At 38.7% G+C, this 16,355-nt stretch overlaps 1 protein-coding gene across 2 annotated transcripts in view; it reads right to left on the reverse strand.

Annotated features, from left to right (window-relative positions):
- Positions 1–16,355, reverse strand: part of wnd (Mitogen-activated protein kinase kinase kinase 13 wallenda) — a 181,141-nt gene that overhangs the window by 151,998 nt on the left and 12,788 nt on the right. Inside the window, exon 1 of one of the 2 annotated variants that reach the window (XM_083121993.1) lies at positions 5,313–5,602. The exons of the other annotated variant lie outside the window; for it this stretch is intronic. The gene's annotated coding sequence lies outside the window, so the exon portion shown is untranslated. Of the gene's footprint in view, positions 1–5,312; positions 5,603–16,355 lie in introns of those variants that run through there. 2 annotated transcript variants of the gene reach the window in all.

Below are 16,355 nucleotides of genomic sequence, written 5' to 3' on the forward strand. Positions count from 1 at the left end.
GCCTGGGCGTGCGACAGTGGCTGGATGAAAAGTACCCAAAGAAATGGATTGGCCGAGGCGGACCGATTCCCTGGCCGGCTCGATCCCCCGATTTGATGCCTTGCGACTTTTACATTTGGAGCCACATGACAAGGTACCGGTAAACTCGCAAGAAGAGCTCAGGGAGAGGATCTTAACAGCTGGTCAACACGTCAAGGCCACCATCACATCACGAGTTAAGAGACCAAATGACCCGTAAAAACCTGCGTGCCTGCATTCGTAACGGAGGTGTCCACTTTGAGCAAGACGTGTAATGTTCTTTAATTGTATTGTTCATTGATTCCATACACATGAAGATGAATGAAGTATTATTTCTTGTACACAAATGTAAATGTTAGCAACATTTGTACCTGGTTGGATAGCTGATGACTCAAGGAAGTAATTTAAGTAATTTGTACGGTTCGTGTCATACCATTTTTGTTATTAATACGTTGCCAAGTAAACTAAGAGTGCATTTTTTTATCATCACTTGTAAGTTTAGACCCACCCGGTACTTACATGTGATTGTTATTTGGAAAAAACTTTTTTTTAAACGAACCACTTGTTTGTTAGCTATCAGAAAACGCTTAAATAAGTTCCCTACAATTATCAGTTTTTTCTCAATTCATCTTTTTATGTGGAAAATTGTCATTTTTAGAAAAAACAATAGAAACTCGATTATCTCGAAAACTACTAATTTTCGGACGGGGTATCATATGGTCAAATTTATTGCAAATTGTCTCTACTTTAACCCCTTTCAGGGAATACATCTAATTACCAGTCACCCTGTATATATAAAAATATATTAAAAATATTGATTTTATATATATACACTTTATCACACAATTTAAATACGAACTTATGTGTTTAAGCTTAAGCCATTGTGTTAATAGTGGCTTTACTGAAGTCCCTTAGGTTCATAGAAAAGATGTCAATGGTGTTATTCTTGATTAGCAAGTTATTGTAACTGGTGCACGTTCTCCACAATGGAAATTTCTTTTTAATTTCGGATCTAGCCTTCTTTATAAGAAAAAATCATTCTTTAGTCTAGTTTTCGACGACGGGATTCGAAAATTAATCTGGCAGAGTAGATGTTCTGCATCTATTTCGTGATTTAACGATTTCCACAAGAATACTATTTCATGTAACCTTCTTCTGTGACACAGCTTTGTATACCGACATTCATATATTAGGTTGTCGTAGTGTTCAAATGTGGAGTAAACTTTCTGAAATTTGTATTTTAAAAATCTAAGAAATCTCGATTGGACTCTTTCAATTGCTACACTGTACTTTGCTGTCTGTATTCCATATAACAAATGCATATTCAAGTTTGGGTCTTACTTATGAATAATACAAAACTTTTAGTGTCTCTATACTCTTGAAATCCCTCCCCATTCTAAGAATAAACCCAAGGCTCATGAACGCTTCACTAATTATTTGTTCTACGTGTTTATTAAAAGTAAGATTTGAATAAAAAATAACCCCTAAATCCTTGACTGTAAAATTTCTTGCTAGAGTATCATTCATCCTCATCTTTGCGATTAGTCAAAAGTGGAAGAAAAGCGTCGCTAAATAACAAAAATAAAATCAAACTAAAATACCGAAATCGTCGGGTCAAATTTAAATTGGGAAGACCAATTGTAGATACATAAAACTTTACTGACTTTTATTGACTATAAAAATTTCGTCAAATACATAAAGTTTTGTTTATAGCATTTCAATTTTAATTTTGCAATAAAAAAAAGTTTCCCTTTTTGGATTTCAGATGTTGCTCGTTAAAATTGGGTAAATATTCACGTCTATGAACTTGTTGAACTAAATTTACCACTGCTAAATAATAGTATCTGACAAGTAACAAAAAAACTTTATTTTAACATTTATTGAAAAATGATAGTATTGAAAATATTAGTAGTAGTGAGGAAGTAATACCGATAGAGCATTTGTTCGAGTTATCGATGAAGCTTCGATAGATCACGTGAGGGGCAACAGCAGTTAGAGAAGGTGCCGAGATAAAGAAAGTCTCCAAACGAGACGGAAATCATAATTTAAAAAATCGAGACGAGACCGAGACTTAATGTACGAGAGACTGGTTCAATCAAGACCTCTGCCAACAAGAATAAAGTGAATGGCATTTCTTCTGCGTTTAGTGCAAAAGTGGTTCAAAGCACTTTTACAATGCATAGGCGCCGACTCCATGGGGCTTTGGGGGGGGGGGGGGGCTCGAGCCCCCACAATGTTAACGATGTGGGGGCAGAGCCCCTAAATAATAATGTATTATTTTGATTTTCTTGTAAAGTTTACTCTGAATTGTGCCACATGAACTTAACTTTAAATACACATTTGAAATGTTCTACACCATCAACTTTGGGAGGCTGAGACCGCTAAACCATCAACTTTTGGGGGGCTATGACCGGAGACATCAAAACACATGACTTATTACTGTAATTATGAGTATTGTTAATGTTTTTACTAAAAAGAGTTTCAAAAGACGATGTGCATGAACTAGGGTAGTGGATTGGACGTTCGGGCTACAAATGGCTCTAACATGACATTCAGAACGAGATCATTGATATATTAGGGAGATCTGTTTTGCGCTCCGTGGTAGCAGATATTAAAAGTCGGGAATATTTTGCTATTGTTGATATGTTGCTATTTTTGAGGAATTCATGGGCTTTTATGAGATTCCGAACACTGAGGCCAAAACTTTAAAAAGGGAGAGAGTGAGTCCTTCATTAACTTATTTCAGTGATCAGAGCCCCCCCCCCCCAATAATTTTGACAAGTCGGCGCCCCTGTTACAATGTAAATAATCTGTTATTCTAACATTCTTGTCATGAATAGAGAATGCAAGCTCAAGCCAGAGAGCCTCAAGCTCCCGCGATGAAACACATTGCATATTTTAAATATACTCCATTTATTTCATGCCATACGGAACACAGTTTCTGTCAATACAAATCTGTCCTTAGGGAGAACAGGAGGAGATTCACGTTTCGGCACTAAAAATAAAGTGTGGTAATCCATTGTATTGGTAACAAAAGATAAGGCACATTTTGCATTACAATTATTGGCATGTAAATCTAATGAATTTCATTTAGCTAGAAGAGTGGCTTGCTTAACGAAAGTTGCAATTTTTCACGATTCTAAGTCCACGTTTAATTCCATACTTATTTTCATATATATTTACATAATCCAACATTTTTAAATCCTTTCCAGGGTGCGAAATCCTGGGGGGACGGAGGGATATCCCCCAACAACAATCTTGGCCTCAAAAATTTCCGGGGGGGAGAGTTTTTGTTATATCAAACAAAAGATAAGCAATTACTTTCAATTTCAAATATACTTTACTAAGAATAATATCGAAAACACACACAAATTAGTGTAGTTGTGAGTATTGAGTGCATTTTCTCTCAAGAGATCGTTAACAAATCTACATCAATAGGCACAATAAAAGTAAAACAAGAATGCAAAATAATAATAACTATGAAATCTAATTGATTAAAAGCACAAACTGAACAAAAACTTACACATAATAAAAAAACCACTTGAACGATTTCATAATTTATTAACATCTTCAACCAGTTGGTAAAGAAATTAGCTTCTTTGCAATATCTGATATGTATAAAAGTAAACAATTAATTTCTTTATGTAATTAATTATAACAGTATTAGTATTATTATTATTATTAATAATAAAAAATAATATATTTTAATTGAGTAATTTATTTTTACTTCTATTAACATTACAAATATGTATATCGTATTATACACATATGTTTGTGGGGGAGGGGGTTTGAAGATGAAGAACTTTCCCCCCACCAGTTTTCAATGATTTCGCACCTTACCTGTATATAAATCATGCATTTAGTTAACTCGTTAGTGGAAGTTGTGAACATGTACTGTGTGGTTGCATATTTTCAGGATAAAATACACCTCTTTTTTTTTCAAGAGTTCGCAGCGTCGAAACGAGAAAAACTTTACGCTGTGGTAGTTTGAGCAGTAACATTCCTCTATGGCAGTGGTTCTCTGGCTTACAGGGGCTCCGCAACATGCTGCATATGTTATTTGTACAACAACAATGTATTTCGAGACGAGAAGACTCGTGTGCCCTTGTCTCGATCCAAACTGATATTTATACATATACGTGCATAGGCCAGCCCAAAAAAATTTGACATGTCTACACTTTACTAAATTTTATTCCATCTAAAAATTTATTCACCTTGAAATAAGACATAAAAATAACACCAATGTTTGTACTGAAGTGCAAAAAACTTGCTATAGACTGTAATTTGTATTTGTACGGACGCTGAAGACTGTGCGTGTCTGGCTACATGGGCGTCCGCAGGATGTATTCTTGGAGTAAGCAAGCAAAGTAGCTCTCCCCCAACAACGAACTGTCATCTACTTGTAACGGAGGGTATATACTCTATCAGTGGTGGCGATTGGGTTCCAAAACTGAGTGGGCAAGTACAGTTTAGTTTCCCTTGGTAGATAAGGTTTAGTATAGTGCGGGAGCAAACATGGCAAAAAAGTGGGGGCAACTGCCCCCCTCGCCCCCCTAATCGCCGCCACTGTACTCTATGTAATTAACAGTCCCTTATAATAGTTGGCGCAAATTACTGGGACCGAAATAAAATTATGTATTGAATATAAAATTTCAGGCTCACATTCATATTCCGACGCACGGTGCCCACCCCTTTTTTCGGATGTCCTTGAGAGTCTAGCTTGTAGTTTATAATATAAGTAAACAACGCAAATTTCACACGAAAATAATGCGCAGTACAGAGGCGCCAACTTTTCACATAAATATTGCGGGGGGGGGGCAAGACTGACAATATTTTTATGCATACTGCATATACTTCTTGAGGAATTTGGAGGAGTTCAGAAAGCGCCTTGCACCCCCCCCCCATACATACAATTATGCTGTTTCGAAGGTAAAATTTAAATCACCGCAAAAAATAACTAAGCGCTGCAAACTATTTCTTCCTGACGTTGCTTGAAAAGTTAAGCATGTAGAAAACAACACAAGTAGTTAGTCTACTTCATTCACTGCTGTGTTCTTGTTCAAATGTTCATCGAATTAACAAAAATGCCAGAGCAATGTTTTAGTCCCAGGCCGGCGCTTGATTTAACCATATGTCGCAAATGACAAGAACATTGACATTCTCTCTCTGCACTTTCGGACAGCATGTTCAGTCAATATGCACACGAGCAGAAGCACTAATACGAATATCAAACCATTTCAAAACATTCAGAATCCACAAAATGACACGTACGTGAAAAATAGAACAGGACTTACCGAGAAATATGTCCAAGGCCATAACAACAAATGCACGGTGTCCGACCCCGCTTGCCTACGAAACTTTCTTGCAGCCACAAATACACCTTTCACCTGTTGTTCATAACAATGCTCAAATTATCACTGTTTTACTTCAAATATTACTGTAATGCACATCAGAAACACAACACGTACCTTCACAAACACTAAATATGCACAACACAATGGATTTTAACGAACTGTAAAAACAATCTGTAATTTTTCTGTAGGCGTTCAGCGAGCGATCACATGTGACATTCGCGGACGCAGCTCTCACCTGCAATAAGGTTACGGAATCCCAACCAACATGGCGCATGGAGGTGCGGGGAGGTGTGAGGTACCGAAAAGTGTTGCCAACTAAGCATACGATAAAATTTCGGTTCACAGAAAATTTCATCATAGAAAACGAGGAACCTCTGCATCACGGGCAGCACACTTAATTTTTCGTTCTGGCTGAGCATCTTGCCTTCTTCTAATGCTTTTTCCTCGCGGAGTTTGGACCTTTCTTTCCAGTGTAGTGCAGGAGAACACGTTCCAAATCCATATAATCCTGGAGTTAAAATTACCGTTTTGTATAAAAGTATGTTTTGGTGCATTGTTTTTGATATTGCATTTTTCGTGTTTTACGTCACTTTTCTGCCTCTTTACCTATTCACGACGATGATGAAGAATGATTAGCAGTGGCGGCGATTGGGTTCCAAAACTGGGGAGGCAAAGACAGTTTATTTCCCTTTGTCGATAAGGTTTAGCACAGTGCGGGGGCAAAAGTGGCGAAAAGTGGGGGCAACTGACCTCCTCGTCCCCCCTAATCGCCGCCACTGATGATTAGGTAAAATTGATCCACGAACGCTCATAAAGTATGCCGGATTTAATTTCACTTTTTGTTATTTAGCGTCGCTTTTTTCACTTTTGGCTAATCCCGGAAATGAGGATGCTTGATGCTTGCTACGCCCCTTGTGGGTACGTACTTACATGTTATTTACCACGGCTACAGAAATATCTTAATCTCAGGGGGATAGGATCCAAATAAGAAAGCGTTTTATAGCCAAGAGGATATAGTTAAATGCGGATCTATATTCTGAGAACTATACAAGATACAGAGAAAATATATAGCGTAATTGAAATATATATGTATATAATCGAAAAGGCTTCTTCTCCTTTAGATATCAAAAGGCTTCTTCTTCTTTTAAAAGCCTTCTTCTTCTTTTAATGTGGAAAAGGCTTCTTCTTCTTTGATATGGAAAAGGCTTCTTCTTCTTTTTGATATGGAAAGGCTTCTTCTTCTTTTAATATGGGAAAGGCTTCTTCTTCTTTTATTATTTCTTCTATATACAAGAAGTCCAATTGCATCGTCTAGCTTCTTCTTCTTTCTTCAATTTCCACTTCTTTTCTTTGGTAAAAGGATAATCATCTTTTTCTTTCTTCTATCCTTTATGCAATCTCTTTCTTCTATTCACAATAAATAGTCATCCCCTTTTATTCATCGCTGTTCTTATTTCCTCTATTCATATCAATTCTTATTTCTTCTTTCAGCAGCAATTTTTATTATCTTCTATATTCCGCCGAGATATTCTTATATTCTCGATAAATTCTTCTATTTATTCTTTCCACAGCAAATTCTTATTTCTTTCTATTCTTCTTTGCCGCTGGAAAAAGTCTTATTCCTCTCATTTATCGCAAATATTTCTCTTTACCATATCTCTACTCAATAATATAGACAAATCATTATGCTGCATTCCTTGTAGAGAATTGAACCAAAGCTGTAGAGGATTTTAAGGAGCGTCTAATCTGACAATAGCGCCTCCTCCTAAGACAACAACCAAAGGGGAATAACCAGGATCGCTAATAACAAGCGCTGCCAATGGCCCAGTGCGACTAAAAAGAAGCGCAACCGTAAAGTGCTTCGAGGCGTCTAATTTGACACAGCGCCACCGGGGACAAGCAACCAAAATATGGCGACGTTCTCCTCGCCATAGGATCAAAAAGAGATTGAGATATGCATTTCTGAATTTCATTTACTCACTTAATAACTTTCCTAAACATTCCATATGCGGCCATATTCTTAATTCTTTTAATTCACTATATACATCATTCTATTTACTTATTTTATAGTATTTGAACTCTTTTTTTATATATTTCTCAATTTACTATAATATATATAATCCCTCTTCTCCGCTCTAAGTTTTTTATAATTTCCTTCGCTCCTCTTTATACATCGTGCTGCCATCTCTTGTCGATTCCGAGAAACCATTCCTCCTTGCAACATTCATTGTGTCGTGCGAAACTGGCACGTGACATGCTATGGTGAAATTTATTAAGGGACATCTAAAAGAACAGCCATGCCCAGGTCGGGATTAGAACCCGGCCTCGTATCGCGCTGTGCTAACTATTCCATCACGGAAGTCGGCCCATGTCGGATGCCCGCGTCAGGATTCGGGTCTGTGATAGTAGCTAGCAATGCGTAGGTTACCGAGGCAACCATGAATGCACGCCGGAGGCCGGGGGGGGGGGGGGGGCGGTCGTGTGGGGCTGGCCACACATTCTCGATCTCGGCCATAATGGAGGTCCGTTGCGGTCTCGGGATACCCTTTCATTAGAGGATGCGTGTTCCCCAGTGCAATACAGGGACATTGTCGAAAAATAGCCCCACCTGACAATACCTACCCAGGACCGGCGCTAGTAATTTTGCCGCCCTGGGCAGTGGCGGCAGATGCCACTCTCTTTCGACCTCCTTCCCCCCTCCCCGCCATTACGCAGCAACGGGAAATTGAAAATCAATATATTCCTAAGTAAAACATCAAACTATAAAATTAATAATGAGACTTGTTACGCCATATCAATACTATTAAGCACAAAAGGATATCTCGCTCGACCACAGTTAAACTTTTAAAAATGCGACACTAATTTTATATTATTATTTATTCTGTGAGAACTCTCTCTCTTAAACGTATCTTAAATGTAACAAGTATTAGGAAAGAAATGAAGGCTTGACTTCATATGTTTACCGTTGTAGGTCTGTGATAATATGATTGGATTTTTAAAAGAATCACAAGTAATATTCCCAGATCTCTAGGTGGGTGGTGATATGAGGTCTGAATTCTTTCCTGCGTTGTCCCCGCATAAAGCGGCTCTGGGGTTTACCCAGCCTCAAATTAATGGGTACTTGGTGGCAACCCTCCGAGGTAAAGGCGGCCGGAGAGTGGTGCTGATCACATGACCTCCAAAATGGCCGAGATCGAGAATGTGTGTGGCCCTACACCCACATCCTCTAAATGTGCCTTGATGACATGGTGCTAAATGCACAGGGAACTTTACCTTTGCATGTAATATTATTTTTCGTATAATGCTATCTTGCATAAAATGGAAACAAGCGTGTTTCAGACATGATTGACCGAAGATAGTATTTTTATTAGCCTTAATTAAAAAAAAAACTTTCTTCGCCACTTGCCAAGGTTACCGACAAAGTTAATAATAAATTCGAAGTTCTACACTCACATTACGTGCAAAATCATGACACTTTTATCAGTTTAAGGTCTCCTTTGGTGTAATTGTTTTATTATAGCCGAAAACACTTTTAGTTCATCTTTTAATCCAGTATTCCAGATAATCCATGTGTTAACATTCCGGGAGTTTTCTACACTTTTCCACAAGATCAGATGGCATGTCTTTATGGTTACTAATATCATAAAATAAATTGAAAATTCACTATGATGAATCTTTCTCTTAGAGCTAAAATAATCGTCTAGGACCTGGTAATAAAAATCAACTTTGTACCATTTTTGTGGATCTTAAACAGTTTCATCATACTGAAACTACTTCTTCTTTCGATTTCGGCCCTGTACAGTGTTGCCTGCCTATCTTTGGATCATCTATATCTAAATCCGATGCCAATTCTTTCTCATCAAACGGGACTCACAGGTCGCCGCCCCCGACGCCTCCACGAGTGGGTGTAGGGAGGCCCTGCCAGGCTGCCAAGTGGCGTCTAAGAAACTTTGAAATATTTCATTACACCTGCTTTCTTCAAAGCACTGATATGTTTGCAAGAAATCATTTAACAGCATCTGACACATCGTAGACATGCTCATTACGTTATGTGGAATAAGAAGTCGTACCATACAACTAGTGAGCAAAGAAATGTAAAGCCACGCAAATGGTTGCAATACACTGAGCCTCATGTGCGATCATTTAAACAGTTTTATTGTCACCAATTATTTGAAGGAGTGCATGATAGACCTCTCCAACTTGATATCTCAACGGAGTTAAGGCATCGAATCTGCTTTCCCACCTTGTGAGATTACTGATATCTTCCTTCAAAACGGTGGGTTGGCATATATTAACTTCCAAGTTATATAATGTAATATTATAACCAGAGTTAGGATTTTAGGGGAAAATTTCATTGGGAAAAGGGAAGGGAAAAGGTGCTAAAATAAGACCCAAAAAGGGACAAAAAAGGTGATGATTGGGGCAAGAAAAAGGTGCTAATAATTATACTACTTATTAAAACCTTCCCTCCTATTTTATTAGTCTAAGCTATTCACTCGAAGCTGTGTACACATCACACACATAGGTTGTCACAGTTATTCACCAGAGTCTGGAAAAACACAAAGCTGTTGTACCTTACGTATTTCTAAATTTTTAAAAGTGAGTTTGTTTCTTTTCGGAGATAAAATATCTTTATATAAGCTGAAGCTTCTCTCTACATCCACAGAAATAAGTGGGGCAAACTTAGTATTCACTCGGAATGGTAACTCTGTGGAAGTGGCAAATTCCACAACATCCGGATTCTTGTCAAGACTGGCCTCAAGTTTGTCTCTGGCAAAACCATCTAACTGCCCCCTCACAGTAGTAAAGATATCCCATTGTTTTTCCTTTTCGACGCCTTGTTCTTCTAAGCTTTTGATGGCTGTCGACAGGTACTTGTAGGAATGTACACAAAATAGTTATTTTTGCAAATCATCTATAATGTCTGGGAGAGAAGTTGCTGTGTCTTGGAAATTGCACGCATCGGTTGAATTCAGGGAAAGCACAAACCCCTTAATTTTTTCCAAAATTTTCACACAGAAATGCAGCACACTCAATCCATGATCCCCAGCAAGTAATGATGGGGAAATGTGGCAGGGGCAGGCAGGTAGTTTCTCTGTAGGCAAGAATGCGACTCGGGGCCTTAAGGAGTATTTTCTTCAGATCAGATACGAACTCATTTACAATGTTGCATTCGTTCCTAATAGATTCAGAAACCCTGTGAAGGGCATGAGCCAAACAGGTTACATGCTTTAACTTAGGGAACAACGGCTTCACCTGTCAGAGGAAAAACCAAAATGTTCAAAACATATCGTTGCATTGAGTCTGTCGTCTCATCCAGAATGACACCTATATTGCAATCTGATACTTTCACCTTAATTTTACGAACAGTTTCTTCATACACAGGTTCAATATAGTTTTTCCTTAACGTACTCTCATCGGGCACTGACAACCGTGTGTACTTTTCAAGGAACCCTTTCAAGGCCGGATGGTTCACCTTGTTGAGTGGAAAGAAGCTTGTGTAAAAGATGCACACAAGTCAACATTAAATTCCTTTAAATTTTGGTTCTTGGAAGAACACTGCTCAAATGCATTGTGTAAGAGAGGCTGCCGAGATTTACTTCCTTGCAGATTCTTGTTCTTTTGATGCTTAGAGCTGGACATATGTTGCGGGATGCAATCTCTCTGGTGTTTTTCATCTAATGTGATTCCCGTATCACAAACCGTGCATCGAATAACAGTTCCATCACTTTCTATGAAGTCGTGCTTAAATTCTTGAGCCAGACTGAGAAATCGGGATCTGGGCACTTTCGGCATGGTAAAGTACATGCACTAACAGCATCTAACAGAGTGAAAAAGCAGGTAAGGAACTTACATCCACAGACAATATCTGTCCACTGCGCACACATGAAACGTGAAACCCACCACTTCAGAAACACATTGTTGCTTCACTGCTTCCAAGACCAAACTGCGTTTCCTTCTTCTTTCTATCTTAAAAAAAATAACTGCGATCTGGTGCATATCAGTAGCGGTCTTTCCATTGTTGATTTCAAATAGGCAACAATCAAGCACAGTTTAAATACATTCAATTTCAGTTAACAATGTGAAAACATCTTAAAGAGAAAAGTGTCGCGAAAAAATAAAATAAAAATGCAATGCTTTGCTGGGGAAATATATTTAACAACACCAGTAAAAGGACACAAAAAGGGGAGGAAAAGCGATTAAGAACATGAAAAAGGGGGAAATAGATAAATGTCCCGGAAAAGGGAGGGAAGGGGAAAGGTTATCAAAAAAGGGGAAAAAAGGTGCTGGAAAATTAGCTCCATTCTCACGTTGAGGCAACATTTCACACACTGAGTCCTTCCAGAGAGGTCTCACTTTCACTACGAAAAAAAGGTGCGCACCTAAAAATCCTAACTCTGATTATAACTTTCAAGTTTTCAATAGGCTTATTTTTTTCTTCCCTCCAAATTTTGCCGCTCTGGGCGGCGGCACAGTTCGATCCCCCCTTCCCCCGGCCCTGTATCTACCCCGGGAAACGAACCCGAGTCTTCCGTGTAACAGTCAGACTGACTCTCTTCTACATTATTTGAACTGTTTGCTAATAGTTTCCTACTTAACATAATTTCTATTTCTTATTATCCTTGGGACCTAAAGCTGTAAACTGATTCGATTTCACTGTTCGGTATCCTCTGAAAATAAATCTTGATTCTTCTAGTTCAAGGTCGCATGGTTTAAGCTTCAAGCGATGGAAGTGGCGCGTACAAATTGATAACAAACAAGTTCAGACACGTTTCAAAGCGGCGGTGGCAATGACTTACAGGCAACAGCTGCCACCTGCTGATAATGTGAAGTTGCCTTCCGTCACATTCCGAGATGCGTTTGTGTCTCCTGCATTTGGGGTTTCCTAATCACCTCACCCCTGTGCCGACGTGCTGGCCTCGAAAAGAGGGATACAAGAACTGATCCTGAAATCATGAGTGTACGCACAGTGGCGTATGCACGAGGAAACCGAGTGGGCTACAGCCGAGCAGTAGCGTACGTTAGGGTTTTTTCGGAGTGAGCTGGAATCGCATAGCTGCGTTCTAGAAGGTGGACACTACAAAATATTAATATATCGTAATGACCATTTTAAACCTTCAAAATTTCGGTAGGGGCTATGGTTGCCAGACGTCCCGTATATACGGGATTGTCCCCCTTTTTTAAAAAATAAATGTCCCGGTATCCCGGAAAATGTTCTCGGGACGCCCATTTGTCCCGTATTTAGCTAAAGAAATTATAAGTGAATGAGAATAAGCCATGTTCTGAATTTTATACTAATGCATTGGGAAAAATGTCCTCTTAAAGGACGCCAAGAGTTCACTTAAATATTAATATACGTGTATTTTGTTAAAACGTTAAAAATTAGGGATTAACAATGCAATGCTTTAATAGATTTTGTAATGCTTAAAGATGTTATTAAAAATAAATTTAACTATATATATGCCTATATAATCTGTATGTCCCGTTTTTTTTAGAAATCTGGCAACCGTACCTAGTAGGGACTGTAGCCCCATCAGCTACCCCCGGAGTACGCAGCGTGAAATAATGTTAGCCCGTTCCTCCAAAATTACCTAAGCCTTACAGAAAATATAAACAGTTTCAGATAAAGAAATAAAAGGAATGAGGAACATTGAGAGACATAAGTAGAGGAAGAATGAAAAAATGAAACAGAGACAGAGGAGAGAAAAAAAAGGGAGAGATGGATACAAAGTATAAAGAAAGATGGAAACAAAGAGATAGCGAAAAGGAAGAATAAAGAGAGAAAGGAAGATAGGAACAGGAAGAGAGAAACAAAGAGAAACAAACACAGTAAAAAAAAAAAAGAGAAACGAGGAAATGAGATACTCATTTTAAAAATGTGGAATGAAAGAGAGAGTACGAAATATAGAAATGTGAAAAGAAAAGCAAATATGAGAATAGAGAAAGAAGAGATTCTTTCGAAGGAAAGCTCACCTGAGCCCACTCGAACGAAAATCTCATTGGCTGAACGTTCCGATTGCTCGGGTCACGCACGATCTCACTACTGAAACTTTCGAGTTCGAGCCCTGTCCTGTTTTCTTTTTCAAGTATTCCTTAATCGATTTCATATAATCATCATTCATCCTAGTCGTCGCGATAACCAAGTGTGGCAGAAAAACAAGGTGAAATAAAGAAAGTGGCGAGTTGTGAGGAGTATATGTGTAGTTTTATTCAGGCATACATTCAGTTTTAGTAATTTTGCTAGGAAACTGACGTTCGTCAGAATTCGTGCTCAACTGGAAACAGCAACCGATGCATGATAACAAGGTTCTGTTGACGATGTGTTTGTAAACAGAAGCAGACAATAACATAAATTTGCTGGCGCGTGTAGCTCTATTTTACTGTAGATAGCAACACTGATTTACGAAAGAGAGTGAGTTCCTACTTGCGCGCTCTCTAGTGTAGCCGACTTTATTGATTTCCTCCAGAGACCTGCATTCATTGGACGAGTGTAGGGAAAGCCTGCCCCACAGTCACGGGAGGAAATGGTTAAGTAAAGCTACGTCGGCGGCGCCACCGTCGTTTCACATCCCAGGCAGTGGTGATTATTGGAGGGAAATTTGCTCTGCGTAGGGAAATTTTGTAGCAATTTCAAATGAAAAGCGAAATTCTCTCAAATGGATTGAGGCAGGAAGTGCTATTTTGAAAGGTGACGACAATAAAGGGGGCCAGGTGGCCACGCACCCTTTTCTCACGTTTTTTTTTTCTTTTAATAATCTTTGAACTAGAGTACCAATACATGCATATGATAATTATTACCGTTGCCGTACACAATATTCTGCATTAAATTTTGAACTTCTGAGAATTTTTGTATTCCAGTTCCAGTATATACCATTTTAGCCTCCCCCCCCCCCTTCTTGGTATCTCTTCTAAATATATACTGGCTTCGCTACTGTTCTTTTTTCTAGATTCTCTCATATTATTTCGTTTTCGAAGTTGAATTTGGAATTGTAGTCGATATCTACTGGTTATTGATTATCATATTTAAAAAAAACGTAAAAGAACAAATAATGTATCTTACAAAGTTAAAATGTGTTATCGTTGTTTACCTGAGGGAATTTCTTTGGGGAAATTTTTACTTCGAGAGAGGGATATTTTTACAAAAGTGGGTTGTCAACGCTGGTCCCAAGAGCACGCTCGAAAACGTGCCACTGCGATTCTATAAACAGAAGCATCGAGTATCAAGCACACCGCTAAAAGCTCTAGTTTAGAAAACAGTAACAAAATGAAACATTTACTTGATTGATTGATTTGCTTTGTTTTACTTCGCTTTTTGTGCCACTTTTGGCTAACTTGCGAAGATGTGTGAGGATAGGATGAAATTGATGAATGGACACTCACAAACATCCATGCCCAGGCCGGGATTCGAATCCGGGCGTCGTAGCGCGATGTACTAACCACTCCGCCACGGGAGGCGGCTGAATCATTTACTGACAATTGTTTTACACTACAGTACTTTGCTGCGGTCTTGAAAAATGTTGACATAGATTTACGGCTTCGTATTCAGTAATGAATGACTAATGACACCATGTACCTGCAAATATATTTTTCTTTGTTTTACTTCCTTTTTCTGCCACTTTTGGCATCGCAAATATGAGGATGAGTGATGATATGATGAAATTGATGATGATTGATGAACGGATGCTCATATAGAACGCCGTGCCTAGACCGGGATTCAAACTCAGGACTCTTGGCGTCGTAGCAAGCTTTGCTAACCACTCCGCCTCGGAGGTCTGCGAAATATTATATATTCAGGAAGGAGTCATGCAAGCTAACAAAGTGTCTCGCATATAATAATTATACTTTTATTAATAATGATGATAATATTAATATTCGTAATGGTTTTATCATTAACATACAGAAAAACGTGAAAGGGGGGGGGGTAACAACATGCAATCATTATCCAGTTAATTCCTCCTAAGAACACGAAGATTTGCATTAAAGAAGCTAACCTACGAAGGAGAAATGGCGCAAAAGTAAGTACAAAATGCAAGATCTATAACATAACAAAAACGTTATTTCTAGCTTATGAAAAATGAAGTCTGTGATTATTATCTTTGTTATGTATTAATTTTCGGGCACAATGTCAATGCAAGTCTATTCATTCCAATCAAATCCTGTCTTCATGTTTGCCGAAAATAAGTAAGCTCCATATTGTGAAATTAACGAAATACAATTATTTTGCTTGTTTTAGTGCTGAAACACCAGTTTTAATTTTAAACAAAAAAGAGATTATTTAATTGTTGTTCTTTCTTGCGTAAGGCTCCAAACTCGATGCATCCTCCCTTTAAATACATATGAGTATTATTATTTCGAGGATATTTCCGAGGTTGGATTCTGAACGCTCTCCCTCGGCAGGCTCTGGATCTGAGGAGTACAGTGGGATGCATAAGTATTGCTCGGAAAATTGTCCATGGCTATTGGTGAAGAGGTTGTTTGGAGTTTTGTTTCAATTCTTGAAGCTCTCATTGTGTAAAAACAAAGATAATAAACAAGGTAATGGGCAATTTGGAAAGATTTGCAAGATACGAGTAAAACCCCAATTGAAACAGAAGCTAAAGAATTACATAAATGTCAGATACCGAAAAGAACAATTTCAACTAAGAACGTATCCAATGCAGCAAGAACATAATGCAACGTTCGACCGACAAAATCGATAAAAGCAGCGGACCCCTCCATGCACAAAACGCATTATCCCTCCCACGGGGCACCCTGCTGGTGCCTGGAAGGTCGTGTAACCCTGCTTCACGAAGTGTGACACCGAGTCTAGCGCTCCTGCGGAAGTCTTTGCATATCAATAAATCCCGCACGCTACTTGACCCCGGCGAAGCGACAGAAACAGCGGTCAAGGCAGGGAGCGTTGGAAGAAGCCGATAAGCGAGCCACTTGCCTTTTACGATTCCGTCACGGATCGCTATGGATGGGAAACGCGAGGCTTTTGGC

The sequence above is a fragment of the Lepisma saccharinum genome, chromosome 5 (genome assembly GCF_977018435.1).
Source record: "Lepisma saccharinum chromosome 5, izLepSacc3.1, whole genome shotgun sequence".
In the NCBI taxonomy this organism is placed as follows: Eukaryota; Metazoa; Arthropoda; class Insecta; order Zygentoma; family Lepismatidae; genus Lepisma; species Lepisma saccharinum.